At 46.5% G+C, this 17,814-nt stretch overlaps 1 protein-coding gene across 1 annotated transcript in view; it reads right to left on the bottom strand.

The window, feature by feature from the left end:
* DCC (DCC netrin 1 receptor) overlaps positions 1 to 17,814 on the bottom strand; it is a 1,145,836-nt gene that overhangs the window by 149,562 nt on the left and 978,460 nt on the right. The gene's annotated exons all lie outside the window — the stretch shown is intronic.

Genomic DNA, 17,814 nt, shown 5'->3' with positions numbered 1-17,814 from the left:
GAATCTTTAAAGAAACATAATGTGAAGGTTGTCCAGGTAATTTCTTTGAGTAAACACTTTATCTCTTTACTTATCAGCTATACATCTATGAGGTCTCAGAATGGGAGTCCAAATACTTCAGTGACAATTCCTTCTTTAGTTTATTTCTCCTTTTTATACTTCACCCATCCTGCTCTTTCTCATACCCACAGCCACATGATCAGGGATGGTGAGATGAGGGCTGGCATGGTTGGGTGCCTCCTTAAGATCCACATCCCAACAGGGGTTCTAGTGACAAGAGCTCCCTGAAGTTGTCCCTCCTCCTTGACATTGCAACCTACTTGTCCGTCTGACTTTCACTCTGGCCCAGACAATGGTGATGGTGAGAAGGAGAAGCAGTAGATGCTACTGCCTACTTGCTCACTGGGTATTTGTCAAGTAAGTAAGTGCTAGAAATGATGAGAACGAGGATGAGGAGCAATAGCAGCTAGTGACAGTGGTGGTGAAAAAGTAGACTCATTGGGGGAGGGGGGCCACTGAGAGTCCCTTGCCCAAGGGGCCTCTGGAACCTAGACTCAGCAATGGACATGATGATCCTATAGGCCAACTAACCAAGAGGCTAAATTACATGATTCTTCAGTAGGTTGCTTATAGACATGAATGCATCACATTTAAAGTGCACAATCATTCACACAGTCTGAGTTGAAGAAGCTGAAGAAACTCTCCTGTTCTTTATAAATGAGGCTAAACAATGATGGATAATATTTCATTCACTCACTATCCAACTCACTCCTTACATCATAAAGATAAGTCACAAAACAAGCCAGCAGATAAAAGAAACCAAATATCAAGTCTTTGCAATTTTCCAATACGGATGGCATACACACAAAAAATACTTGTTTCTTTACTGAGTGACACAGTTATTGTGTTAACCCGCCAAACGTGGATCTATAATCAAGTCTCCATTATGTATCATACCAGGCCCTAGAGTGAAAATCTGAAGCATGATTGAGTTACTTTGGAAAAGCTGATTTTGGTAATCCAGCTCTTGGCTTGTTGGCTACAGAAAACGGCAGATACAAAAAGGGTAGGGTTACATCTTTCTACTGCAGCTATAGTGGCACTTGGGTAGTTCATTCCTGCTCTTTTGTTCTGTGCTTACCTGTTCAAAACCCAATTCACCATCTGCTGAGGTGCAAGGGAGCTATAAGGTGCAATCCTATGCATGTTTAGGCAGAAAAAAATCCTACAATTCCCAGCATGCCACAGCCAGGGAGTTGTAGGACTTCTTTTCTGTCTAAACATGCATGGGATTACACCCTTAAAAATCAGTAGATTAATTCACAAGGATAGGTTTATTAATGGCTAATAGTGATGATGATTCAATGGAACCTTGATGCTTTGGGTGGGGGGAGGGGGAGCAGGGTAGAGAAAGAGGTTGATGGACTAGATGGACCTTTGGTATTATCTAGCAGGGCTCTGCATAACTGTATGCAGGCTTTCAAGTTAAGTGATAATTTTGTCATGACCTTGCACCAATGGACATTAGTCCAATAAATGTTCTTGTAAGAAGAATCCTGCTGATTCTTGGTTGTTGGGAATCTTACAGGCCTGCTGTGCTGACCCTTATTTAGAAAAAAAAAAATCATAACGCCGAAAGGGAACAGGACACCATCTAATCCACCTACTGCTGCAAGGGAAGACAAGGCGCTAGGACAAGGATAGGCACCTGGTGCCCTCCAGATGTTTTGGACTACAAACCCCATAATCTTTGACCATGGGCCATGATGGCTGGAGCTTATGGGAGTTGTAGTCTAAAACATCTAAAGGACATCAGGTTGCCTAACCCTGCACTAAGAGGTCCAGAAGAGGGACTTGAGAAGCAAGTGTGCATGAACCTTAAAGGATCATTAAGACATCAGTGGATAGAGAGTTAAGCTTGGCTAGGAGAGATCAACAATAACATTCCTGTTCAGTATGGACTTGACCAACAGTACTTCTCAGCCTAACCTATCTATGTTATAAGGCTTAAAGGATAAAAGCTCTGAGCCAGTTCCTTACACTTCACCATTTAGCAGAATTTACCCATGCCCTGACACCATCCTATTATGTTTCCCTGCCCCTGCAAGACATTCAATGATCAGATCATTTTACCACACTTTTCAGAGAGAGGGGGAACATAACATGTGGATGTGACTTTTAGTGCAAGTCCTGTGCATCGGATAACATGTACTTCTACCCTTACTTCTTTCCTGTCCTGTTCTTTTTCTAGGGAACCATAGAACTTCCAGAGCAGGAGTGGGGAACTCATCTGCTTCCAGGAGTTGTTGGATTTCAGTTTCCATCAGTCCCAGCCAGCATGGCCAATGGGCAGGGATGATGAGAGCTTTAGTCCAACATCCTCGGGAGGGCCAGAGGTCCTCCACTCCTGTTCTAGAGCATTATTTTATCATGAGGTGGGTTTCTCCAGAGATCAAAGATTTATGAGTTACAAATAGGGCCTTAAAAATACAGTCTGGACATGGTAACATATAATTGGCAATGCCTTTATCTCAAGCATTTATGACATTTGTAATCTAGCGAGATAACATGTTGCACTTTTACTGTCTTTCAGTGCAAAGCTGTTAAGGAGATGTAACCTGTGACATAAATAGTGCAATGAAAACTAACTTGTAGGGTTGCTAGTACCTAACGTTGGTTAATGGCAAGTTCTGTGTAACTCAGGGACATGGTTGTGTTTTCTGCTTGTCACCCTAACAGAGCATTAGAGGGCACTGTAATGCTAGAAATCCTGCCTGATATTGCCTTACAAAAGCAGAAGAAGGGGGAATAGACCACCCCATGATGACAATATCAGCAATTATAGAGTAGTTTTTCAAAAAGAAAAAGGATGATTGCAAATTTAACACCGTTGTCTATCATGTCCTGCAGAAAGCCCCAAATAAAGACCTCTCTTGTCTGTGTTAATAGGAGGGTAATGTCTATCAGAATTAACAAGCAAAGAGCAGTCTCCCTCCTGCCCTCCCCTGCTGACACATATCAGTTCATGCAATTTATACATCCTTCAAATTAAGGTTATGGCTGGTCTCTCTATACCACAATAGCAACCTTTTATCCTAGGCAGGACTGATAAAAACCCAGTCTTGCTTTGCATTTTTGTGAACATAAGCAAGGCTAGAAAAAATGTGGGTGATTAAATATTTTATGCTTGAACCTAGGTCAATAAGGAAGCATTTTTGAGGCCTAAAAAGCTGAGGCCTTTACAAGGCACACTTATGCATATCTACTCAGAAGTAGGTGGGTTATACATAACTACTCACTGGGTTCCAGGAGAGGGAAATTGGCCCCCAGACCTCTGGGTGTTTCCTACCCCTAGAATTACTTTGAGCACTTATGTGCGAAGTATTTTGCCCTCTAGCCATGTCTGGCATTACAGGGGAAGTCTGTCAGAAGAGAGATGATTTCTTTTGAACAGGTTTGATTCCTACAGCTTCTCATTTGAAATATTAAGCACTGGAACCCCCTTTTCTTTCAGTCCTCATCTTCTGCTCCCCCTTTTTGGTTCATTAGGTCTCCTCTCCTCTTTGAAGACCAGGTCCACTTGCCTCTCAGAGCTGAGTCTAAGTACCCTAAACATGTGTTATCAACTCCCTCACCGTTACCCAACTTACCAGCATCTCCACTGTTCATTCCTTAGTCTCTCGTACTCTACCCTGACATGCAGGCATACTCACATTTTGCCCATCCAACATAACTGTAAGCCTTCTGCATCATTCATTGGGTGGGCATGAAATCCATATTTTCAGGCAGCAATGAGAGGATGTGGAATGAGGAGAGAGGGCAGCAGCTGCAATGTACTTTGTGGGGAGGGAGAAATGGGGTGTGAGTCTTCCTAGTAATCTCTGTTGACAATGTTGCAGGGAAAGGTGCTTGGTCCATTGTCCTATGCTGCCTCCCAAATTTGGCCCCAACTATGTCTAGCTGCTGATCTATGCAAACGTAGCAGATTGTTGATGCTATCTAAATATTCAGGGGTAGCATTAATACCAGCAAGATGGTCTTATAGGCCCCTTCCAACTCTGCTAATCTATGATTTGATGATCAGCTCTGGTTATTTCATGGTTTTAGCTCCAGGTAGTGGGCAAAACAATTAAATCATAGTTTGGTGTGGGCCATTGCTACTATGGGAGTGTTTTGGTTTCAGCCAAATCCCAACTCCAGAACTGAACGGGACTTATTGGGACGTTGCTATATATGGGTCGACCACATAGTCGCCATCTTGGCACATATTTTTTAGGCCGACTTTATCACAGTGGTGTCCTTGCCAGTGGAAATGTAAACCGTGTGGGTGCCTCTCTGTGAGACTACCCATTCATATGAATTGGCACCCACTTGGTTTGGGATGATTTTAGCCACACGAAATGAGGGGTTTCTCTGGCATGGTTAAAAATGGCCTGAGACAGATGGCACCACTTCACACAAGCAACTGCACTCAAGGTCGCCCACGCAATTCCGGTTACTGGCAGCAGTATAGTATGTGCAGAGAATGGCCTGCTGAATAGACATGGAATAAAACCACTCTCACAGTAGTTTGCTGGCTCCAATTTGTGGCTTGGCAAAGAGACCCAATAAGTGACCTTTAATAAGCGACTGCCTTGCAGATCCCACTTATACTTCACTTTGTAATTAAGATTCATTTGAAAATTAGGAGTGACAGTTTAGACGGAAATTATGCTACACTTGTAGCAGAGGGGAATAACTCTCATTAGTCCTACTCTGCCTGAGCTACCTATTTCAGCCACAGGTGAAGGAAAAAAGCAGTCTCTTAATGAATTATTTGAGAGGCTGAGGGAATCCCTTCCTTGCATCTCATTAACTTGCTTGGCTCTCTTCAACCAGCACTTTTTTGTTAAGTACATTCTAGAACCAAGCTATTTGCCTTTGGATGCTAAATAGATCATGGGAACTTTGCTTCAGAAAGTGTACTATTTAATGTTATTATTTTAATCTGTTGGCTGTAAACCTAATGGAACATTGAAAGTGAAATTCTGCCTTCTCGATGATTCAGTATGGACCATTAACTGCAAAGGGAACTTTTGGTGCCACCTTGCATCATTTCTGTAGGCATATAAAGTGTGCATGATTTCCCTTCTTCCACCCTTCCCTATTTTTCATAGGAGAAATTGAATTTCATTGAATCTACCAATGGTCTCTATGTGGCAATGCTAACTAAAGCCTGCAGAAAAAAAACTTAGGGGTTGGAAGAGAGCAGGTAGCATTAACAACATTTGCTTAAAAATGTATTATACATACATTTGCCTTCATATTTTTTTTTTAGTGCCAACAGGGATGAGGATCATTGCTGTGCAGAAAACAAAGGCAACTATCTCAGTAGTTTGACTTTTCTCTTTGTATCATAAGAGGATGCAACCCAGCAAGATAATTAAGGGTGCAATCCTATGGCCGCTAGTCAGACAGCCATAGGATGGGTCAGTTTCCGGGAACCGACCTCAGAGCCCACACTCCAAGTTCAGTTCCCAGAGAACCGACCTCCACCCCCCCGCGCCACCTCGTAGGCAGCGTGGAATGGCCCCATACTCTGCGCTTGGAAGAGGAGTGTGAAGCGGCAAAAACAGGGTGTTTCTGGGGGTATGCCGGGGCGGGGAAGTCAGAAAAGCTGGTATGACACATCCTACGTGTCATCCAGCTGCTTCTTCCCATGCTCCGAGGTCCACAGCTAGACAGCCGAAATCGGCTGTCTAGCCGTGAAAACCTTGCAGGGGGAGCGAGGAGGAGATCCACTCCACCTCACCACTCCTCCTGCTCTGCACTGGATAGGCAGTCGCCCCCGGGCTTGGAGGTGACCATCACCAACAACCCAGATGGGATTGCTTCCTAAGTGTACCTAAATCCCATTAGAGTAGAATGTAAGGAAACCATTAAGAACAACACTTTGCACAATACAGCACTTTATCCACATCCTCAACCATCTTACAACAACCCTGTAAGGGGGGACAGTTTTATGATCCCCATATTGTGGGTGAAAGGATGGGCAAAGCTCTTTATTGTGGAACTGTTCCATGCCACATTTGAACATGCTTGCTGATTTTTCAAGCCTATTTACATTCTTAAAAGCAGAATGGAGGAGGGCCTCTTTGAACCATCTGTCATCTCCATCCCAGTTATACTTCTGGAGCACCTGCCTTCCACTTCCTGAAGAGCTTCCCTCTTCCCCAAGGCACCATGCCACTCCTCCCCAATCTCCTACCTTGGGGGATGGAGGAGAAGTAAGAGATGGCCAATGGTGGGAGCAGGCACTCCTGTCATTGCATGGAGAAAGAGGCTATCACAAATGTGCGTCATTGGGACTGGTGGCAGAAGGCAGAAAGGTTTAAGTAAGTGAGTTTCTGTTGAGATGAAGGCAAACAGCCTAACTTGCAGAGAAGACAAGTGAAAGGGTTAAGGCTAGTGCATGGCATGGAGAGTTTTATGTAGGAAGTTTGAAACAGGATCTGCAAGACAGGCAGGTCAGAGAGAAAGAGAGAGATTTCTCTTCCCAAACAGGGGGAGGAAGTAATAGCCCACCTCTGGGCTGTATCACAGCGTCAGAGCTCTGTATGTGCAAAGTAGGGGTGGACGAAAGTGACTTACCTGTCATCGAAGCTTGTTCGCAGTGGGGGGGAGGCGCTTCGCTGCTCCCCCCGCAAAGTTCAGGCCAGGGGGGGAGGCTTCCTGCCTCGCCCCAGCCGAAATTCAGGCCAGGGAGGAGGCTTCCCGCCTCGCCCGGCCGCGAACTCCAAAGTTTTTTTTTTTTTTTAAAAATGCCCCCGTGATAGGCTACGTGACGATTAACGTAGCCTATCACGGCTAGATCTGCAAAGTCAGCCATGATAGGCTACGTTAATCGTCACGTAGCCTATCATGGATGACTTAAAAAAAAAAAAAGCGCGTATGCTAATGGCGGCCCCCATAGGGAGCCGCCATTCGCTTTCCTTATTTGGTCGCTGTAGTCTACGTAAATCTTTACGTAGACTACAGCGACCAAATAAGGAACGGGAATGGCGGTTCCCTATGGGGGCCGCCATTATCTGTACGTGCTTTTTTTTTTTTAAGTCACCCGTGATAGGCTACGTGACGATTTACGTAGCCTATCACGGCTGACTTTGCAAATCTAGCCGTGATAGGCTACGTTAATCGTCACGTAGCCTATCACGGGGGCGTTTTTTTTTCTTTTATTGGAATGGCGGCGGCGGCAGCCGGTCGAAAGACCGGCTGCCGCTCCTGACCCGCACGAACACCCGCCGAACCGCCGGCCAGACCCGCTGCCGGGAGGGACATTCAGCAAAGGTAAGTCCTGTCCCGGGGGGGGGTGCGGGGGACAGGGGGGGTGCAGAGAATTTCTCCCCGAAACTTGTTCAGGGGGCTGAACACGTTGGCGCTCGGCCCCCCGAAGTTTCGGGGAGAAATTCTCCGCCATCCCTAGTGCAAAGTGAGAAAATACAGCGCATAAGAGGGGAGTCCCTCTTCACCCTGATTTCAGACTGGTTTCAAAGAATCAGGGGTGTGTGTGTGGAAGTGAGTGGTTGCAATAACTCTGTTATTGGATGCTTTATAGCTTTGTGTGCCTCCTCATATGGCTGTCGCAATTTTAAAGTATATGTTTAAGTAGATGTCAACCCCGTGGTGTTCAAACGGCAGGGCAGACTGCTATCAGCCTTTGATCATCTGAGGGTGGAATGTATTGGCCCCAGGAGCGTAGCCAAGACATTTGTAGTGTTAGAGGGGCCTAGAGATCCATAATGCTTGCTTAAGTTCATTATCGGTGCAATTCCCATGCTAGTAAGCTTTTGAGCATGTGAAGATGATACAAAGGGCAGATAGCGTGGCCTAGCACATTCCATACTAATGAGTGAGAGTGCTATCAAGCACTCTGCACAGGAAGTGAAGTTTGTTTACAGGTGGCTGTGCTTGAGAACCAAACACTTCTAGCCTATGCTGGGAATGAATGTGAGGGGGGCTTGCTACTAGTGTCGTGCTGCCTCATGGCTGACATGTATGGTATAAAACCCATTTGATGCAATGGCTCATGGTTCAGAGACGCTGTCTGATCCAACCATTGGGTACACTTGTGTGCGCCGTGGTAAGTTACCCAATAAAGTGCTCCTTGTAAGTAAACCTTTGAATCTGATGTATCACTGTCTTGGCACCTCTAACCTAAGAGTTCAATGCCCATGGCCGGGGCGACACATAGCCATAGGATTGCTCTCTTAATATTCTTTGGGTTGCACCTACTGCATTATATTAATTGTCCTACAGACATTCATTGTCCAGCAATTGTCTCGAAATTGGTCAACTCAATTGTGTGTTTTTTTAAATCCTTGTTAGAGACAGTTTATTAAACACACGCACATGTTTATTAAACACACGCCTTTTCTATGAGGAAGGCCTCGCACATTCAACTTGATTTCTGGGTAGTGTCTCTTTATAGACAGCGATATCAGCTTGCACAAAGAGAGCAGCCGTCTGCCAGAGCAGCTTAGCGCTCTGGGCTTGGAAGCTATAAACTCTCTGGGACTAATTCCAGTGTTCTGAATCAGCCCTAACTTGCTCATTGAGCAGCTCAGATGAACAGCCTTTTTCAAGTGGCTTCATGCCATAAATGATTGTTCCTCAGGATCACCTGTGCACCTGGATAGCTCACAGATTCTGCACAGTGATTATTGTTCGGCGCAATTAAATGGGCCTATTTTGCTCTAGGTGTACATGCCTAAGGCACAAATCCTTTTGTTGAAAAAACAAATGAAGAAAGCACTTCACATAATTTGCTGCAGTTATTCTTAGGTGTAAAAAAGTCACCACATCACATGCTCTTAAAATAATTGCAAATGGCAAAAATGCCTTGTGCAATTTATGGCCGCCACCACAGCTGGCCCTGGGATAAACAGTGCTCTGGGTGAGGAGTGCCTTTGGTGCCCCTGCCCCCACCCATAGTCAGGTTTGCAGGGCCACCCAGAAGATTTATGGGGCCTGGAGCAAGTGTGATGTCCATCGAGAATGACATTGCTCAAAACTGGAAACAAAGCCCTATGAAGGGAGACTGAAAGAACTGGGCATATTTAGCCTTGAGAAGAGAAGACTGAGGGGAGATAGGATAGTGCTCTTCAAGTACTTGAAAGGTTGTCACAGAGAGGAAGGCCAGGATCTCTTCTCGATCATCTCAGAGTTCAGGACATGGAATAATGGGCTCAAATTACAGGAAGCCAGATTCCAGCTGAACATCAGGAAAAACTTCCTGACTGTTACAGCACTAGGACAGTGGAACCAATTCCCTAGGGAGGTGGTGGGCTCTCCCAGACTGGAGGCATTCAAGATGAGGCTGGACAGCCATCTGTCAGGGATGCTCTGACTTGGATTCCTGCATTGAGCGGGGGGTTGGACTCCATGGCTTTATAGGCCCCTTCCAACCCAACTATTCTATGATTCTATGAAAACCTTGATCTCTCAGCTAGGGATATTGGAGAAATTTGAGACAGACTAAAATGAGCTCAGCTTTCTAAGTATCCAGTCTGTGGAATCTGCTGCAGAGCACCTCCCTCAGGGCACGTAGGGTCCATGGACTTTCAGATGATTTTTTTACTTCCCAAAATTTATGCATATAAATCCGTAGAAAAATACATACATTTCTGCTAGGAAATGTTGAATGGAATGGAGGACAATACACTAAATTTAACGTACTGAGGTAAATTATGTAAATACTTACATAAATATTTCCGTAATTATTTGCGTATTTTTCCGCATGACAAAAAAAAAATGTTCACATCCGTCTGTGGGTGGACGATGGAACAAAAGGTGCCTGACAGTCTGTGAAACACAGATGGAGCAGATTTTACACAGTCCGTACATCCCTACTCTCAGCCACTGTGCTACCGTTTGCACAAATTGAAGTCTGAAAAGTAGGGATGTACGAAAGTCACTTACCTTTTTGCAGCTTTGATTCATGGGGGGGGCGCTCCATCCCTCCCCCCAGAATCCACCCTGGGCCTGCTCTGCTCCGCGGTGGCTCTGTGGAGCCGCTGGCCAGGGCCGTCTGCAGCTGGAGTTCCGGCCACAGCTGGCTGCTGCGGCCGCAAATGGCGGCCACCGTAGCAGCCACCATTTTCATCATGCCAGGCTGCCGTGATAGGCTACGTAAGTATTTACGTAGCCTATCAAGGCAAAGAGCAGGGGCACAAATGGCAGGCGCTAAGCCGTTTGTGCCACTGCTCTTTCTGTGATAGGCTACGTAAGTATTTACGTAGCCTATCACAGTAAAGGCAGATACGCAAACGGCATAGTGGCTGCCATTTGCATAGGGATGTACAAAAGTCACTTACCTTTCCGCGGATTATGTTGATGGTGGGGGGGGAGGCGTTCCGTCCCTCCCCCCGGAATCCTCGGCGGGGGGGAGGTGATCTGTTCCTCCCCCCTGGAATCCTCCATGGCCGGCTGTGCTCCGCAGCAGCTCCACGGAGCAGCCGGCCAGGCCCAGCCCAGCCCAGAGCCATCTGCAGCCGGATTTCTGGCCGCGGAGGACTCTGGGGAAAAAAAAACAAAAACTGCGTACACAAATGGCGGCGGCTACGGCCACTGCCATTTGCGTTCCTTATTTTTTGGCCGTCTTAATCTACGTAAGTATTTATGTAGACTATGATGGTGAAAATAAAGGGGAATGCAAATAGCGTAGCGGGCGCTATTTGCGTCCCTTTTTGATTCACCGTTTTAGCCTATGTAAATATTTTATGTAGGCTAAAACGGCGAATCAAAAAGGGATGCAAATAGCACCCGCTACGCTATTTGTGTTCCCCTTTATTTTCGCCATCATAGTCTACATAAATATTTACGTAGGCTAAGACGGACAAAAATAAGAAACGCAAATGGCGGTGGCCATAGCCGCTGCCATTTGCGTACGCAGTTGTTGTTTTTTTTTTAACCCAGCCATGATAGGCTACGTAAATCTTTACGTAGCCTATCACGTCGTTGTTTTTTTACAAGACAAATGGCGGCGGCTGCAGCTGGTCAGAAGACCAGCCGCCGCAGCTGCCAGAGCCGAAGCCACCGCCGGAGCTGCCGCTGCCCGGAAGATCCACCCCAGGTAAGTTTCATCCCGGGGGGGATCCGCGGGGGGGGGCAGGGGGGTGGCAGGCCATTCTGCCACAGATTTTGGGGGGCTGAATGCACTGGCATTTGGCCTCACTGAGGTCCGTGGCGGAATTCTCTGACATCCCTACATTTGCATGCCTGACTTTACCTTTAAATACTTATGTATCCTATCATGGAAAGAGCAGCAGCGCAAACGGCGTAGCGGCCATCGTTTGTGCCCGTGCTCTTTGCCGTGATAGGCTACATAAATACTTACATAGCCTATCACGGCAGCCTGAAAGGACACAAATGGCAGCCGCTACAGCAGCCGCCATTTGCGGCCACAGCAGCCAGCTGAGAGACCAGCTGCCGCCGCTGCCGGATCCGCTGCCAGCGGAACATCCACCCCAGGTAAGCTTCATCCACCACGGGTTTCGGGGGGCCGAATGCCAGTTCATTCAGCCTCACTGGAATCCATGGTGGAATTCTCTGTCATCCCTACTGAAAAGCCAAATTCTGAGCAGTGGCAGTGCACTATACAACACAGCAGAACTAAGACAGGTTTTACTTATAATATGTTTTGTTTTGTAAAACTTCCTATCCTTTGGTAAGCATTCTTTATTTTAGAATATACATTATTTTTATCTTTTAAAAAGAAAAAAATAATAAATAAAAAGGTATCCAGCTGACCTCTTACAGCTTACAGCTTTATTTCATTATTATCTATATAATGCTTATAGTGTTTAAAGTATTTGAAGTGCTAATTAGGGCTGTGCATGGACCCACCGCTTTACTTCAGATTAGGAATGTCAGAGAATTCCACCACGGATCTTGGTGAGGCCAAATGCCAGTGCATTCGGCCCCCCGAAAACCATCGTGGAATGAAGCCCCCACCCCCCAACCCACGAAAGGCACGTGGGACGAAGTGCCTGCTGCCCCCACCCCATGAAAGGCATGCAAAATGGAGCACTTACCTGCTCCCATCCGCGCTGCTGTGCAAATGGCAGCTGTCCTGCGGCCGCCATTCGCATCTTCCTCTTCAGCCGTGATAGGCTACGAAAATACTTGCGTAGCCGATCACGGCTAACACAGGGACACCATTTGTGTCCCTGAGGAGGCCGTGATAGGCTACATGAGTATTTACGTAGCCTAGGGTGGAGGGAAAACCCCAGCGTATGCAAATGGCAGTGGCTACCGCCATTTGCGTACGCTGGGGTTTTCCCCCTGCTGTAATAGGCTATGTAAATATTTACATAGCCTATCACAGCGAAAGAAGGGATGCAAATGATGGCAGCTATGCCATTTGCATCCCTGCAGGGTTGCCCAGTGGCTGGATGTCCGGCTGCGGGCGGACGGAGCCGGCTGGCGGCTCTGCAGCTTGGCCGCGGAGCAGAGCCGGCCGGCCAGGATTCCAGGGGGAGGCACAGAGCGCCTCCCCCCCTGGTGAGGATTCCGGGGGGAGCGACAGAGCGCTTCCCCCTGCAGCGGAACCTGGCAAAGCCAGGTAAGCAGGGTTTCGTACACCCCTACTTCAGATGCTGCTTCGGACCCTCCTAATCAGTCCCGCTTCAACTTGGGCCAATTCGGACCCCCTTTGCTTCGACATGGTTCTGGATCCAAAGTGAGATTTGGATATGAAGTCCACTCAGTTTGGGCATTTTCCCCTGGACTTGCATGGGAAAACACGAATGGCCATAACTTAGGGATGGGCAGATTCCCTACCTGTCATTCCAGGGGAGAATCCACCCATGGGTGGATGCGATCCGTCCCTCCCCCCGGAATCCATCCAGGCTGGCTCCACTTTGAGCCATTTGTGGGTTTGCATAGCCTATCATGTCATATATTTGCATAGCTTATCATGTCAAAAAACAGGGACGCAAATGGCATAGTGGACGCCATTTATGGCCGTAAAGCTGGTAGATTAACCTAAATGCAGCCGTAAATGGTACGGCAATGGCTGCCAACTTTATCAACATTTGCCAGCGATGTGGAGCAGGAGGGAAGGCCGAGGTAAGTGCTCAGTTCCACGACAGGCCCCAGTGGTGCTGGATTCTTGGAATCCGGCCTCACTGGGGTCCATGGCAGAATTCTCCCCCATCCCTACCATAACCTTTTCAGTTTTCTTGATAAATACATGAAACTGGGGGGGGGGGTCTCTCGGCTGACATGGAGGAGATCCCACCTGCCAGATTTCAGACAGTTTGGGCCAGTACTCTTTGTGCTTGGTGCAGCTGAACGTTGAGTTTTTCCACAAAAACTCGCAAAGCAAAAAGCTATACCTCTCAGATCCATGCTGCGCCTGACCCCTGCCTGCTTGGCTGTCTATGGCTGTGTTTCCATGAAAGCGGAAGGAGAAGATGATGGAAGACTACTGGATTTTAATTTAAAAGGAATCAGCTTTGCTGCAATGTGGTCCATGTAGGGCTCCACGAGCAGGTTCTCTGCACCAGTAAAAGTTGCTTTACAGAACATACTTCCTGGTTGCAGGTGGGGGTTGGAGTGAACATCATCTGACTGGAAGGGGCTACTCAACCAATAAGAGAGGCTTCCCCCCTCACCCCTTTCTCCTTTCCCTTGAAAGTCCAGATGCACCTGCATTTCAGGAGCAAGCCTCATGGACCACAGTGGGAGTTACTTCTGAGTAGACAGACATATCCTTGTGCTGGGAAAGAGATCAGTAAACACAAAGGGGACTGGGCAGAATGAGGATCCAAAAAATCAAAAAGGGGATTTCATATGATTTTTAAAGGGGAGACCCACAAAACCACCATCCAATCACAAAGCACATCTGCCTCCATGGACTGAAGCAGAAAAATCATAGATCTGCCACTCATGGTTGCAGCCATGGTGAAAAGAACTGGATTCAAGGCAGGGATCCTTAGGGATCCTCATGATTTTTAGAAGAAAGATACCCCCAAACACCATCATATCGCAGAGCACATCTATGCCCATGGATTGAGTGACAAAAAACATAGATTTTGGGGCCACATAGCACCACCATGTTATAAACCCATGGATAAGATACCCAATTCAATATGGATTCTCTGAATTTTTACATTGGGTCCCCCCTGCCCACCCCACCCCCATCAAAGCACAGAACTCGTCTTTGTCCAAGTATGCACACTAAGAATCCCAGATCTGCTGCTTCCCAGCACATCCCAGATCTTCTGCTTCACCTCAAATGGTGAGAGAAATCATATGAAATCAAGAGGATCCCTGCCTCAGATCCCTGTTTTTGTGCCATGGCTGTGCCCGCAAGTGGTGGATCCATGATTTTTCTGTTTCAGTATGCACATGCAGGTGTGCTTTGTGATTGGATGGTGGTTTGGGGAGTCTCCCCTTTAAAAATCATATGAAATCAGGAAGATCCCTTTTTGATTTCACGGATCCTTGATTTACTTTCTTCCCACACAAACCAGCCCCCATTTTAACCCTCAGGATCTCTATAATGAAGGGGCACTGTGCCTTGTCAAGGGGGTAAATCGCTGGTGGAAACACTCCCAAGGATTGCTAGCCATCTTTTGCTCACAAGGAGATGACACCTAATGAGTGGCAGGGACGTGTGGCTCACCTCCTCTTCCTGCCTGGGTGATTCACAGTGCTTTTTGCGTATAAGTCTGTGTGCACACAGACTTCCAGTCACCACATTACTTAAGAACATGGTGATTGCAGCAGAGACAGAGGGACCAGTGAGTGGAGCAGGGGCTGGGAGGAGGGGCTTTTTCATTTCTTGTGTCCCTAAGTAACACCACCAGAATTGTCTCTGTCTCTGAAACGCAGCTGTTTTTCTCCAGTTATTCAATCTCCCCCTCCTCCTCCACCACTGTTTCTGATTGGAGATTGCTGGGTTAGGTTCAGTCCTGATTTGGCAACTAGAGCTTCCATTCTCGAAAGCTACCTCCCTCCCTCTCTCCTCCTCCTCCTCCTCAACCCTTTTGCTGAACTTTCTGAAGTTGATACTTTTGGCGCCAAGCTGTCTAGGTTGCTCAGGATGAATCACCAAGTCGGATGAGGCGCTTCGTATACAAGCTGCTTCACACTGGGGTGCTTCATTGCTATTCTGCTCTGCCTCGTATCACACAGAGGCATATCCAAAACAGCCCGCTTTGACTTGTTATTCGGGCTTCAGACTAAAGTGGTACAAAGTCCGAGCGCTAAGTGCTCGGTAACATTGCCTCAAGGTAAAGCTGTGTTCCATCTTCATGGATCACTGCCTTGTTGTGGCGAAGGGGCTTGCGTAACTCAGTGAAGCCATAAGGTATGCCATGCAGGGCCACCCAAGACGGATAGGCCATGGCAGACAGTTTTCTGACAAAATGTGGTCCACTGGAGAAGAAAATGGCAACCCACTCCAGTATTCTTGCCAAGAAAACCCCATGGAACGTATCACAAGGCTACAAGATATGACGCCGGAAGATGAGCCCCTCAGGTCGGAAGGTGTCCAATATACTACTGGGGAAGAGCAGAGGGTATTTCCAAGTAGTGCCAGAAAGAGTGAAGCACCTAGGCCAAAGCCGAAACGACACTCAGCTGTGGATGTGTCTGGCGGTGAAAAGAAAATCCGATGCTGTAAAGAACAATACTGTTTAGGAACCTGGAATGTCAGATCAATGAATCAAGGTAAGCTGGAGGTGGTCAAACATGAGATGGCAAGATTGAACATTGACATCTTGGGAATCAGCGAACTCAAATGGACAAGCATGGGTGAATTTAATTCAGGTGACCATCATATCTACTACTGTGGACAAGAATCCCTTAGAAGAAATGGAGTAGCACTCATAGTCAACAAAAGGGTGGGAAAAGCAGTACTGGGGCACAATCTCAAAAACAATAGAATGATTTCAGTACGAATCCAAGGCAAACTATTCAACATCACAGTAATTCAAGTCTATGCCCCAACCACTGAGGCTGAAGAAGCTGAGGTTGATTGATTCTATGAAGACCTACAACACCTTCTAGAACTAACACCAAAAAAAGATCTCCTCTTCATCATAGGGGATTGGAATGCTAAAGTAGGAAGTTAAGAAATCACTGGGATAACAGGCAAGCATGGCCTTGGTGTACAAAATGAAGCAGGACAAAGGCTAATAGAGTTTTGCCAAGAGAACACGCTGATCATAGCAAACACTCTTTTCCAACAGCACAGGAGGTGACTCTACACATGGACATCACCAGATGGTCAATATCGAAATCAGATTGATTATGTCCTTTGCAGCCAAAGATGGAGAACCTCTATACAGTCAGTCAAAACAAGACCTGGAGCTGACTGTGGCTCAGATCATGAGCTTCTTGTTGCACAATTCCAGCTTAAATTGAAAAATGTAGGGAAAACCACTAAACCATTCAGGTATGACCTAAATCATATCCCTTATGAATAAACAGTGGAGGTGAGGAATAGATTTACAGGATTAGACCTGATAGACAGAGTGCCTGAGGAACTATGGACGGAGGTCTGTAACATTGTTCAGGAGGCAGCAACTCAATCCATCCCAAAGAAAAAGAAATGTAAGAAAGCAAAGCAGCTGTCTGATGGGGCTTTACAAGTAGCTGAGGAAAGAAGGGAAGCGAACAGCAAGGGAGAAAGGGGAAGATATATCCAACTGAATGCAGAGTTCCAGAGAATAGCAAGGAGAGACAGGAAGGCCTTCTTAAATGAACAATGCAAAGAAATCGAGGAAAACAATAGAATGGGAAAGACTAGAGATCTTTTCAAGAAAATCGGAGGTCTCAAGGGAACGTTTTGTGCAAAGACGGGCATGATAAAGGACAAAGAAGGCAGGGACCTAACACAGGCAGATGAGATTAAGAAGAGGTGGAAAGAATATACAGAAGAACTATACAGGAAAGATCTGAATGTCCCTGATAGCCATGATACTGCAGTCACTGAACTTGAGCCAGACATCCTAGAGAGTGAAGTCAAGTGGGCCTTAGGAAGCATTAAGGTAGCGGATATGACAGTATTCCAGCTGAGCTATTTAAAATCCTAAAAGATGATGCTGTTAAAGTGCTGCAGTCAATATGCCAACAAATGTGGAACACTCAACAGTGGCCACAAGACTGGAAAAGGTCAGTTTCCATTCCAATTTCAAAGAAGGGCAATGCCAAAGAGTGTTCAAACTACCGTACAATTGCGCTCATTTCACATGCCAGCAAGGTGATGCTCAAAATCCTACAAGTTAGGCTTCAGCAGTATGCGAACTGAGAACTACCAGAAGTACAAGCTGGGTTTCGAAGAGGCAGAGGAACTAGAGATCAAATTGCCAATATTCGCTGGATCATGGAGAAAGCAAGAGAATTCCAGAAAAACATTTATTTCTGCTTCATTGAGTATGCTAAAGCTTTTGATTGTGTGGATCACAACAAACTGTGGCAAATTCTTAAAGTGATGGGAGTACCAGACCACCTTACTGGTCTCCTGAGAAACCTGTACGAGGGTCAAGAAGCAACAGTAAGACCCAGACATGGAACAACTGATTGGTTCAAAATTGGGAAAGGAGTATGACAAGGCTGCATATTGTCGCCCTGCTTATTTAACTTATATGCAGAGTACATCATGAGAAACGCCGGGTTGGATAAATCACAGGTCGGAATTAAGATTGCTGGGAGAATTATCAACAACCTCAGATACGCAGACGATACCACCCTAATGGCAGAAAGCGAAGAGGATCTCAAGAGCCTCTTGTTGAGGGTGAAAGAGGAGAGTGCAAAAGCTGGTTT

This window comes from Heloderma suspectum, chromosome 2, assembly GCF_057233095.1.
Source record: "Heloderma suspectum isolate Gila_16-S chromosome 2, 16-S_ref, whole genome shotgun sequence".
In the NCBI taxonomy this organism is placed as follows: domain Eukaryota; kingdom Metazoa; phylum Chordata; class Lepidosauria; order Squamata; family Helodermatidae; genus Heloderma; species Heloderma suspectum.
The sequence above is the reverse complement of the archived record's forward strand: the minus strand, read 5'-3'. Positions and strand labels throughout refer to the sequence as shown.